The sequence below is a fragment of the Triticum aestivum genome, chromosome 4B (genome assembly GCF_018294505.1).
Source record: "Triticum aestivum cultivar Chinese Spring chromosome 4B, IWGSC CS RefSeq v2.1, whole genome shotgun sequence".
Lineage (NCBI taxonomy): Eukaryota > Viridiplantae > Streptophyta > Magnoliopsida > Poales > Poaceae > Triticum > Triticum aestivum.
The window spans coordinates 597,703,728-597,716,839 of NC_057804.1; positions in this window are offsets into that span (position 1 = coordinate 597,703,728).

The following is a 13,112-nucleotide window of genomic DNA, read 5'->3' on the forward strand; positions in this document are numbered from 1 at the left end:
GACGAGGGCGGCGGAGCATGGGCAGGAGGGTCTCCGGCGGGACAAGAGATCAGCGGAACGCGGGCTCCTGGTGGAGCTCGTCGGCGACAGCGGGAGGAGGAGCTCGGGAGCCCGACGACGGCGGCCGGGCCGGGCGGCAGAGGCAAGGGACGAGCGGCCGGCGCGAGGAGGTGGAGAGGTGCAGCGAGGAAAGAAGGGGACTCGCGGGATCGAGAGGAGGAAGAGAGATGGGGATCGAGCGAGCGGGGCTCTCGCTCCTCTCTGTGTGTGTGCGTGGCGGCGGAAGGAGGATGGAGGGGATCGATGGGAGTTGGGGATCGGGCGCTGGGTGCGGCTAGGGTTAGGAGCGGGGCGCGGCTGGGCCTTGGGCCGGCTTAGTTGGTCGGGCCTAAGAGGCTAGCTGGGCTGGCTCTCTTCTCTCTCCCTCTAATTCTTATTTCCTTTAGCAGAAAACAAATTAGAGAGAAGAAAAAGAAAGAGAGGGTTAAGGAAAGAATTTGCGCACAGGGGTAATTTGCCCGGACTCGCAAAAATGCGCTGGTTCCAAGGAAATAGAAATGGCCAAGATCGAACGATAAGAATTCAAACTCATTTGAATTTAATTCAAATGGGTTTGAACTAGGACAAGTAGGAGTATCCAAAATGTTAAGAATTTTGGTAGAGCTCCGGAAAATGGTAAAAGAATTATTGGTAAGGTTAGAGAGTCAAAACTTGAAGAAGAAAAGGCCAAGGGATTTAATATGCAAGTGGGTTCATGGGTGATTCCAAAATAATGGAATATTTTATAATATCTCCCTAAATATCGGGAGGGTATGTTTTAAAGAGAACCCACCATGTGAGTTTCCTCAATTTAAATGGATCGAAGATCCATACGGTTTATTTAGTTGAGTTGGAAAGATTAAAGACATAATGACATGATGCCATGCACATGATGCAAGGATGAATGCAACAAACAAAACAAATCACACAACGAATCTCAGAATACAAGGAAGGCATCTGGAGCGTCGGTCTCGGGGTGTTACAACACTCCACCACTACAAGAGGATCTCGTCCCGAGATCTAGGATGGCACCGGAGAGAAATGGAAGAGGAAGAGAAGAGGTAAAACTAAGTTGCTTCTTTGGCAAACGAGTGAAACCACGAACCTTGATAGGTTGAAAAGTTGAAAGAAAGAACACAATGCAGTTGAACACAATTGAGAGCACTATGGTAGAAAATAGAAACAAGGAACACCATTTGAACCTTGGAGGTTGCAAAGCTATGAATGACGAGTACAATGGACAAGAAGGAATTGGAACCACTCTGGTTGAAACAAGATAAACAAGGAACAAGGACGATCAAATTCGGACAGCACTCCGGTTGAAAAGAGATGCAAGACTTGATAAGATGAAAAGAACTTGAAGAGATGACACAACATTCTGGTTAAATGGATAAGCATGAAAAGAACATGATCCCTAATTCGAGAAGATGAGTAAAGAGAGCAACATCACAATGCCTCTGGAAGAAAGAATGGACGATAGATCATTGGAATAACAAAATGGAGGAGAAAATGCCAACTTCTGCCACAAATGAGCTTGGAAAGCACCCTTCTCAGAAGGTTATAACTGAGTTGTTAGAAAAACCAACAACGAAACGAATAATCTTGTAGTGGGCTTATGGAATACTTCTCAAAATTGAGGTGAAATTCTGCCACTACGAAAACAAATAATATAATTGATAACACCGACGAGATGAAAAATTTCTTCCACCAAGATGATAGAGAGATAACTTGGATCATAGATATGCACCACAAATAGCAACATTCCCAATGGAAGGCTTTAGGTGAAATATATCCCAAGATATCTACAACAAAGAGTTTGATGGATTTAAAATACCTCATTCTTGACAACATATGAATCATGAAACATGAAGGAAATTGTCAAGAGTGACATAACACCATCTCAAAATATAAGGTAGGAGAATTGCACTTTGGAATTCATGATAAAGAATGCTTGAACTCCTCTAACAAAACATGTGTTGGGCACCATGTTTAATTTTGAGTATAGCTTGGCGGATCTTAACTTCAAGAAAAAATCTTGAAGAACAAAACGAGAATGAAAGGAATCCTTGATGAACCATCATGTAGAGCCTTCATGAAGAACTCCAGTAATAAAATGATGATAGAAAGAAAGAGAAGTTGCAAATACAAGGTGAAGCCTTGCAATGATTTTAGATGGAGCTACGAAATGAGTAAACTTTGAACTCCGGACAAGAAAGATGAATAACTTGAAACTGAGAATTTATTCCTCATGAACAAACTCCGAAGGTAGGGATTAATCACTTGGATGAAACAATAATAAGAATTCCGTTATGCGTATCCTTCACCAATTTAAATTGATGACAAACAACGGATTTGGCATACTACTTATTCTCGTAGAAATGGTTAAGAGAGATATAGCATAAACTTAAGAAGGTATAGATGGAACCACCGGTGGGATTTGGAAACAACGAATGAATTAATATGATAACGAAGGAATTGAAAATGAAAATAGCAAAAGCACAATTTACCAGAAAGAATGAAGATACTTGAAGGGATTTAGATACATGAGAACGAAGAGATCATGAACTGATTAGAGGGTATTTGAATGATGCACCACAAGAATTGGATAACGAGAGCTAAAAGCTGAGAATGAATAATTCTAAGACAATTGGCTCCGGAGAATGAAACTGAAAAGACTCCTGAATTGCTCCGGATAGGTGAAAAGAATTCTCACAATCGAAAGCAATTATGAGAGGATGGCATCAAGCTAGAACCATGAATCTTGAAGAGAATAGACCAAGATTTTAGGAGAAACCCTTCTTCGGTCTTCAAATGTTGAGAATGACGATGAGAACCATCATGAATTGTTGAGACACTCCGGAAGAATGAAAAACAAAGTGGTTGAGCCAACACTGAAAAATAATTTGAAAGATCTTGGAGAAAGACATTTGACTGATGATAATTCATTCTTACGTCAAACTTTGCAATGAATTTGATAATCACTCCTGATAATTAGAAGAGTTAGGTAAGATCCTGAGAAAAGACCTGTGGGTTAGGGTCCAGCCAAAAGAAAACACCGTTGAACGATTTTGAAGAGAGATTGCACTGGTTGAATTAAATGACTAGAATGAGATAATAATCTCCAAATAGCTTGAACATATTAAGAATGGAAAACACGAATCTTCTGAGATATCTTGAGCACTCTGGATATGAACTAGGCAAGGTGAATAAATAAGAGAGCCTTGGATAAGAAATTCACATGGGAAGATATGTGAAACAAAAGGAAGAGATATAATCAACACCAAAGCTTGAAATTAATCCACCAGAGTAGAAAAGAGAATGAAGAATAATAAACTTGAAACTCCTGGCCAACTTCATGATAATCACTGGGTAAGAACATTGATTGGAAAGAGTGAAGAGACTTCACATGAATAAATGGTTACATGATTAAAATATATGAGTCCTTGAAGAAAAGGGTGGGAGGGTGGGGAAAACAAAGACAACTTGGGATGAACAAAACAAACACCGTTGAGAAAACTTAGAATTGATCTTGCAGATGGGAAGAATGATGGGATCATCTCGAAGAGAAGCGCACCGGTTGGAAAAGAATTAACATAACGACCTCGATGATCAAGAAGCATTAGTATTCACATAGCAATATGAGAAAACCATTTAGGAAAGGTATGGATTCAACATTTGACTTCGAAGCAACTCGAATACCACAAATAAAACAAAACAAAGAATTTGGCTTGCAGAATAAGCCGGAACAAACATATGATAGAGATTTCGTCCGAAGTTTTCATGGTGGGGCCCACACGGGATCGATAGTACATCACCATCATGTACAAGGCAGTGCACATGAAATACGAAGCGTCCCCGAATCAGCATAGCCAAGTATTCTTTAAGACACAATGAGACCACTGTAAAAACGACCGTGGAAAGGCGGACCACTAGACGTCGAACCCCAATCTCATATCATGCATCTGTCGAAAAGATATTCTAGGAGCTACTTGAATTCCCACCTATAAAACTCCTGAAACTTTCTGGTTATGTAATCTGATGTTGGGGATACAGGGGAAGCAATATATATCTCACCCAAAACTAACAATCCCTACATCGAAGCTATATCCATCCGTCAACACATAACCAAGAAAACTCCGGAAATCATGTACCTCAACCTTCGAAAAGCAACCGTTATACGAGCTATGGCAATACTCCCGAACTCCCTCCCCAGTACTGGGTGGCGTCGAGGTTCTCTCACCAACTACTGCATAAAAGAGATTTTCGATGTCGGCAAAACTCAGGTATTCCAGAACTGCAACGATAAAATTATGACGACAACACCTCGGAGCTCAACTCCCCGGGACACTGCCACAACCCCTAAATGTCAGGAGGCACCAAGAACAATGTTCTCGTCATAAGAATATCGGAACGATCCCAAGATATCTGCGTGATCCTAAATTTTTTTAGTGAAATTTGAGGAGAGGAAAGTCAAAACATCTATGTCAGGAGGCCTCACCAGAGCGACGAAGGGACTGAGGAGTAAAAGAATCCTACTCTCCGATATATATAATCCTAAGACTCAAAACATTTTTGTTCTAGACTCAACAACGCCAGCGATTCGATCAAGCAGGGGGCTCCTATGTCGGGGATGGCTCTGATTACCAACTTGTAACACCCACGATGCGGCTATATCTCCCATGTGTCGAAGCACGACTTAGAGGCATAACCGCATTTTGGTTTTGTCGCAAGAAGGGTCATCTTCACACAATCCCATGTAATGAACAAGACTGGGATAAAGAGTTGGCTTACAATCGCCACTTCACACAAGTACTTAAATAAATCATACATCATTCAGAGTACACACATAGTCCGACTACGGGCGAAGCCAAAAGAAAAGAAGATAACCCATCTGCTAGATCCCCGATCGTCCCAACTGGGCTCCACTACTGATCAACATGAAATGAAACATAGCAACGACCAAGATCTTCATTGAGCTCCCATCTGAGCTCGGTTGCATCACCTGCACTAGTATCATCGGGACCTGCAACTGTTGTGATAGTATCTGGTGAGTCACGAGGACTCAGCAATCTCAAAACCCGCGAGATCAAGACTATTTAAGCTTATGGGTAGGAAAGGGTAATGAGGTGGAGTTGCAGCAAGCACTAAGCAAATATGGTGGCTAACATACGCAAATAAGAGCGAGAAGAGAAGCAACGGAAGGGTCGAGAAGCTAGAAGTGATCAAGAAGTGATACTGAAACCGCTTACGCACAATGATAACACCAAGACCATGTTCACTTCCTGGACTCCGCCGAAAAGAGACCATCATGGCTACACACGCGGTTGATGCATTTTAATTAAGTCAAGTTTCAAGTTCTCTACAACCAGATATTAACAAATTCCCATCTGCCTCATAACCACGGGCACGACTTTCGAAAGTTTAAACCCTGCAGGGGTGTCCCAACTTAGCGCACCACAAGCTCTCACGGTCAACGAAGGATATTCCTGCTCCCAGGAAGACCCGATTAAACTCAGAATCCCGGTTTACAAGACATTTCGACAATGGTAAAACAAGACCAGCAAGACCACCCGACTGTGCCGACAAATACCGATAGGAGCTGCACATATCTCGTTCTCAGGGCACACCAGATGAGCAGTCCGTACAACTAGAACCAGACCTCAAGTTTCCTTGAGGGGGCGCTGCAAAGGGCTCTAGTTTGGACCAACACTCAGAGGAGCATTGGCCCGGGGGGGTTAAAATAAAGATGACCCTTGAGTTTGCAGAACCCAAGGGAAAAAGGCTTAGGTGGCAAATGTTAAAACCAATGTTGGGCCTTGCTGGAGGAGTTTTATTCAAAGCAAACTATCAAGGGGGTCCCATAAATCACCCAACCATGTAAGGAACGCAAAATCAAGGAACATAATACCGGTATGACGGAAACTAGGGCGGCAAGAGTGGAACAAAACACTAGGCATAAGGCCGAGCCTTCCACCCTTTACCAAGTATATAGATGCATTAATTAAATAAGAGATGTTGTGATATCCCAACATAATCCTGTCCATCATGGAGCAATCTTCAACTTTACCTGCAACTAACAACGCTATAAGAGGGACTGAGCAAAAGTGGTAACATAGCCAAGCAATGGTTGGCTAGGAAGGATGAAAAGGTTAGAGGTTGGCATGGCAGTTTGGGAGGCATGGTAAACAAGTGATAGGTAGCACATCATATAGATAGAACGAAGCAACTAGCAAGCAAAGATAGAAGTGATATCGAGGGTAATAGTCATCTTGCCTAAGATCCCGATAGGAAGAAGAACGAGTCCATGAAGAAGACAAACGACCATAGTCGAACGAATCCTCACAACTCCGGAACAAAACCGAAGCTAACGAGAGAAGCAAACCGGAAAGAAGCAAACAACATGGTAAACACACAAGCATAAACATGGCATGATGCACAATCAAGTATGATGCATGTCCGGTTTAAAAAGGCATGGCATGGCAATTTGCACAAACAACACTACAAGTTAAGTGGAGCTCAATATGCACAAACGAAACACCACATCAATTATTTAGTTCTCTCTCGTCTAGGAACACAACAATATTACATGTTGTTATAAACATCGCAAGAGGTGAAACATAATTAAACTACCTATCTAGGCAAGTTTAAGTGAGACCGGAAACAACAAACAACAATTTCGGTAAATCCCCACATGACATTTAGTATTTAAAGCAAACAACAATTTTAAACATTTTAATTGTTGTTATCATGATGCAGATGACATAATCAAGGTTTATGTAATTTTTATGAACATGTTGACATGAGCAAGATATGAAACGTTTGGTCACCATGGCGGAACGAAAAGGGTGCCACGACAGCGAAACGAAAATGGTGCCACGGCAACATTCCGGTCCCGGTAACTCGAGTGAGATACCGATGCAAATGAGAAGTGCGCGGATGTGTGGAACACGCAAGAGATGGGGAGGTGCTCCGACTATCGGGTTCCCACGGGTTAGTGGCATGGAAACGAGTGACAAATCAGACACGGTGCAAAAATGAGCATCTCATGCATTCGTTCACGGGTGTCGTCTCGTCATTATACCTTTGAAGCGTGTGTTTTCAGAGCAGTTCGAGTTCGGAGCGGTGTAGAGGAAGTAGGCGTTCACGGGACGTCGTGGAAGTAGTTGTACACGTTCATTTCGGAGAGGTACTTGATGAATCAAACGTCTTCGGGACGACGTTAGTGGTACACGTTATCTTGTCGAATCAACGGCGGTGGTAGTTGTACACTTGACCGTCTTCGGCGATGGTAGTGGTACATCTTGTAGTGGAACTTCAGTGTAGTGGTACACGGCGACAGTAGAGGAAGTAGTCGTTCATGGTTCGAAGAGGAGCTTGACGGATTCAAATCCCTTCGGGGTTGTCGTGGTACTTGCGGTCTCGGCGACGGTAGTCGTTCACGTTCGGAGAGGAACTTGGCGTTTCGGTCTGTAGTCGAACTTGACGATCCAGGGGGGTACTTGGCGCATCACTGTGTAGTTTTACTCGGGGTACACTTGACAGAGAGGAACTTGGCGTCAGTGTCTAACGGGACAAAAAGGTCCGGCTGCATCCGAAGGCAGCGGGGCTTGCAGATGCGATGATCGCTGGGGCACTGGTCGCCGCGGAGGCCTCGGCAAGAAGACTCGAGGTGAGCTCGGGCATGCCAAAAGGAAGAGGCAGCCGACGGAGACATGGACATGCAGCATCTGGCCCGGGCTCAAGCAGGACACGAAGCTGGCATGTCGGGCAGCGCAGACGACGACCTGCCGAATCTAGCAAGGAGTCGAACGCGGAGGCCAGTATGGGTCGAGGGAGGCCGTCGTGATGGAGCAACAACAACGAGCAGGCCGAGCGGTCCATGCCACAGATGGGGTTGGACTGACAGCAGAGGGAGGCGGCCATGGCGCGGCCATGAGCGCAGGAGGTTGGCAGCATGCGGCGATGGGGAAAGAGAAGGCGCGCTGGACGAGGGTGGCGGAGCATGGGCAGGAGGTTCTCCGGCGGGGCAGGAGATCACGGAATGCGGGCTCCTGGTGGATCTTGTCGGCGACAGCGGGAGGAGGCGCTCGGGAGCCCGACGACAGTGGCCGGGCCGGGCGGCAGAGGCAAGGGACGAGTGGCCGGCGCGAGGAGGTGGAGAGGCGCTGCGAGGAGAGAAGGGTAGTCACGGGATCGATGGGAGGAAGAGAGATGGGGATCGAGCGAGCGGGGCTCTCGCTCCTCTGTGTGTGTGTGCGTGGCGGCGGAAGCAGGATGGAGGGGATCGATGGGAGTTGGGGATCGGGCGCTGGGTGCGGCTAGGGTTAGGAGCGGGGCGCGGCTGGGCCTTGGGCCAGCTTATTGGTTGGGCCTAAGAGGCCGGCTGGGCTGGCTCTCTTCTCTCTCCCTCTAATTCTTTGTTTCCTTTAGCAGAAAACAAATTAGAGAGAAGAAAAAGATAGAGAGGGTTAAGGAAAGAATTTGCGCACGGGGGTAATTTTTCCGTACTCGCAAAAATGCGCTGGTTCCAAGGAAATATAAAAGGCCAAGATCGAACGATAAGAATTCAAACTCACTTGAATTTAATTCAAATGGGTTTGAACTAGGACGAGGTTTTTTAGGAGTATCCAAAATGTTGAGAATTTTGGTAGAGCTCCGGAAAATGGTAAAATAATTATTGGCAAGGTTAGAGAGTTAAAACTTGAAGAAGAAAAGGCCAAGGGATTTAATATGCATGTGGGTTCATGGGTGATTCCAAAACAATGGAATATTTTATAATATCTCCCTAAATATCGGGAGGGTATGTTTTAAAGAGAACCCACCATGTGAGTTTCCTCAATTTAAATGGATCGAAGATCCATACGGTTTATTTAGTTGAGTTGGAAAGATTAAAGACATAACGACATGATGCCATGCACATGATGCAAGGATGAATGCAATGAACAAAAAAAATCACACGACGAATCGCGGAATACAAGGAAGGCATCTGGAGCGTCGGTCTTGTGGTGTTACAACATCGACCTCTATCCAGCATGCATCTAGAGTATTAAATTCATAAGAATAGAGTAATGCTTTAAGAAAGATGACATGATGTAGAGGGATAAACTCATCAAATATGATATAAACCCCATCTTTTTATCCTCGATGGCAACAATACAATACGTGCCTTACTGCTCCTGCTGTCACTGGGAAAGGACACCGCAAGATTGAACCCAAAGCTAAGCACTTCTCCCATGGCAAGAAAGATCAATCTAGTAGGCCAAACCAAATCGATAATTCGAAGAGACTTGCAAAGATAACTCAAGCATACATAAAAGAATTCAGAGGGGATTCAAATATTTCTCATAGATAAACTTGATCATAAACCCACAATTCATTGGATCTCGACAAATGCACCACAAAAAGAGTTACATCGAATAGATCTCCAAGAAGAGGAAGGAGAACATGGTATTGAGATTCAAAGAGAGAGAAGAAGCTATCTAGCTAATAACTATAGACCCGAAGGTCTGTGGTAAACTACTCACAACTCATCGGAGAGGCCTTGGAGTCATGTAGAGGCCCTCCGTGGTGGATTCCCCTCCGGCAGAGCACCGACAACGGCTCCAAGATGGGATCTCGTGGATACAGAAGGTTACGGTGGTCGAAATAGTTTTCGGTGGCTCCCCTGATGGTTTCGGGGTACATGGGTATATATAGGAGGAAGAAGTACGTTGGTGGATGCCCGAGGGGCCCACGAGATAGGGGGACGCGCCCAGTAGGGGGGCGCCCTCCACCCTCGTGGCTTCCTCGATTGCTTCTTGACTTGCACTCCATGTCCTCTGGATCATGTTTGTTCCAAAAATCATGCTCCTGAAGGTTTCATTCCGTTTGGACTCCGTTTGATATCCCTTTTCTTCGAAACACTAAAATAGGCAAAAAAACAGCAATACGGGCAGGGCCTCCGGTTAGTAGGTTAGTCCCAAAAATGATATAGAAGTGTAAAATAAAGCCCATAAACATCCAAAACAGGTAATATAATAGCATGAACAATCAAAAATTATAGATACGTTGGAGACGTATCATATAAATACATATACTAATTGCTATAAAAATTCCTCAACTTTTTAATATCTAACATTTGTCTATACCTAAAAGTATAAAAAACTAAAAAACATTCATCTAACATTTATATATCTGACATTCATCTAACATTTCTATAACTAAAAGTATAAAAAAATAAAAACCATCAACATTTCTATAACTAAAAAACCGAAAACAGAAAAGAATGTGTGTGTGTGTATGTTCATGCATGTGTGTGTGTAGGCTCGATCGGGAAGGGGCGGCCATGGTGGCAGGGGCCCACAGTAGGGCGACGGCCTACGAGGCGAGGCGAGTCAACGACGACGGCGACTACGACGACGATGGCGACGGAGACGACGTGCGACATCGAGGAGGGGCAGCGACGACGTCGGGGCAAGCGGGCGAGGCGAGGTCGGGGCGACGGCAATGGCGAGGCGAGGCGATGCCGACAGCGACAACGAGGCGACGCGACGTTGACAGGGACGACGAGACGAGGCGTTGTCCTCTGGTTTAACATCATCAAGAAGAATGGATGATTTGGGGGAAAATTTCGAAATTGTCGCTTATATACGAGGCACCTTTAGTCCTGGTTGGAGCCACCAACCAGGACTAAAGGGGTGGTTTTGGCCAGGCAAAGAGGTTGGAAGCCAGACCTTTAGTTGCGGTTAGTGGCGCCAACCGTGACTAAAGACCCCTCCCCTCCTTAGTCGCGGTTGGAGCCACCAACCATGACTAAAGGCTTGGTGCTCGCACAGGCACGGTGCAGGGCAGTTTAGTCCCACCTCGCTTAGCGAGAGGCGCCAGCACCGGTTTATAAGTCCTGTCGCAGCCTCTCCATCGAGGACCTCTCTAATGTAGGCCTTCTGGGCCTACCGAACATGTGCTGCCCTATGGGGCCTATTGGGCCTTGTGGGCCTGCATCCTGGCCCAAATAGAGGTTGGGTTTCTAGTCGTATGCAAACCGTGGCGACCCAGTAGGCGGGCTTTTAAAAAAATATTTTTTGTTTTTATTGTTTTTGCTTTATATATTTTCTGTTTCTGAGTTGTTTTTTTGCTTTGTTTAGAGTTTCTTTATGAATCTTTTTGCTTTATGTCACAAAAGTTATAAACTTTCGGCTAGTGCTAGTAGTTTTCAAATTTGGATAGTTTAAATTTGAGTTGTTTGAATTTTGTGTGAATCACTAGTTTGTGAATAACTTTACTTTAAAAATAGATTTTTCAGTGATTCTTTTTTCCGCTATTTAATATTAGTGTGTTTTATCATTATATTTAATTTATCAATTCTTAGGTTATTTTAAAAAATGAAATGCCTTTGCAAGAGATGAGTTTTCGTCCGAACCCCTGATACTTCAAAAGAGATTGTCCATTTTGTACACAAAGTGCATCCAGTTTTTGTCATAACCCTCTCAACTTATTAGCACATGCTATGTGGGTGAAATGATGATACCATGCCAACTTTCAACCTTTTTGAGTTCATTTTTGCAGTGCTTTTCAATTTCAGGGTCATTTAGCTCAAGAGAATAAGTAAATGCATGAAAAATGGCAAATGAAGTCAGAAAGGGTTAAAAATTGATGACGTGGCTTTGAATGGTGCATACTGAACGCACACAAAGTCTGGAGTTGACATAAGTTCTAAAAATGAAATGCCTTTGTAACAGATGAGTTTTCGTCTGAAACCCACATACTTCGAAAGAGATTGTCCATTTTGTACATGAAGTGCATCCATTTTTTGCCGTAACCCTCTCAACTTTTTAGCACATGCTATGTGGGTGAAATGTGAAGGAAATATGCCCTAGAGGAAATAATAAAGATATTATTTATTTCCTTAATTCATGATAAATGTTTATTATTCATGCTAGAATTGTATTAACCGCAAAGTTAGTACATGTGTGAATACATAGACAAAACATATAGTCCCTAGTATGCCTCTACTTAACTAGGTCGTTAATCAAAGATGGTTAAGTTTCCTAACCATAGACATGTGTTATCATTTGATGAACGGGATCATAACATTAGGAGAATGATGTGATGGACATGACCCATCAGTTAGCTTAGCATGATGATCGTGTTAGTTTCATTGCTACTGCTTTCTTCATGACTTATACAAGTTCCTCAGACTATGAGATTATGCAACTCCCGAATACCGAAGGAACACTTTGTGTGCTACCAAATGTCACAACATAAAAGGGAGATTATAAAGGTGTCTCTGAAGGTGTTTGTTGGGTTGGCATAGATCGAGAATAGGATTTGTCACTCCGTGTTTCGAAGAGGTATCTCTGGGCCCTCTTGGTAATACTCATCACTATAAGCCTTGCAAGCATTGTGAATAATGAGTTAGTTGCAGGATGAAGTATTACGGAACGAGTAAAGAGAATGCCGGTAATGAGGTTGAACTAGGTATTGAGATACCAACGATCGAATCTCGGGCAAGTAACATACCGATGACAAAGCGAACAATGTATGTTGTTATGCGGTTTGACCGACAAAGATCTTCGTAGAATATGTAGGAACCAATATGAGCATCCATGTTCCGCTATTGGTTATTGACCAGAGACATATCTTGATCATGTCTACATAATTCTTGAACTCGTAGGGTCTGCACGCTTAACATTTGATGATGATTGTATTATGAGTTTATGTGATATGTTGTATCGAAGATTGTTCGGAGTCCCGGATGTGATCACAGACATGACGAGGTGTCTCGAAATGGTGGAGACATAAAGATTGATATATTGGATGACTATATTATGACACCAGAAGTGTTTCGGAGAAGTTTCGGATATAACCGTAGTGTCGGAAGGGTTATCGGAACCACCGCAGAAGTAATGGGCCTTATTGGGCCTAAGGGAGAGAGAGAGAGGAGTGGCCAAGGGCTGGCCGCGCCCCCCCCCCCATGGGCCTAGTCCGAATTGGACTAGGGGGAGGGGCGGCGCCCCCTCCTTCCTTCTTCTCCCCCTCCTTCCTTCTTCTCCTAGTAGGACTAGGAAAGGGGGAGTCCTACTCCTACTAGGAGG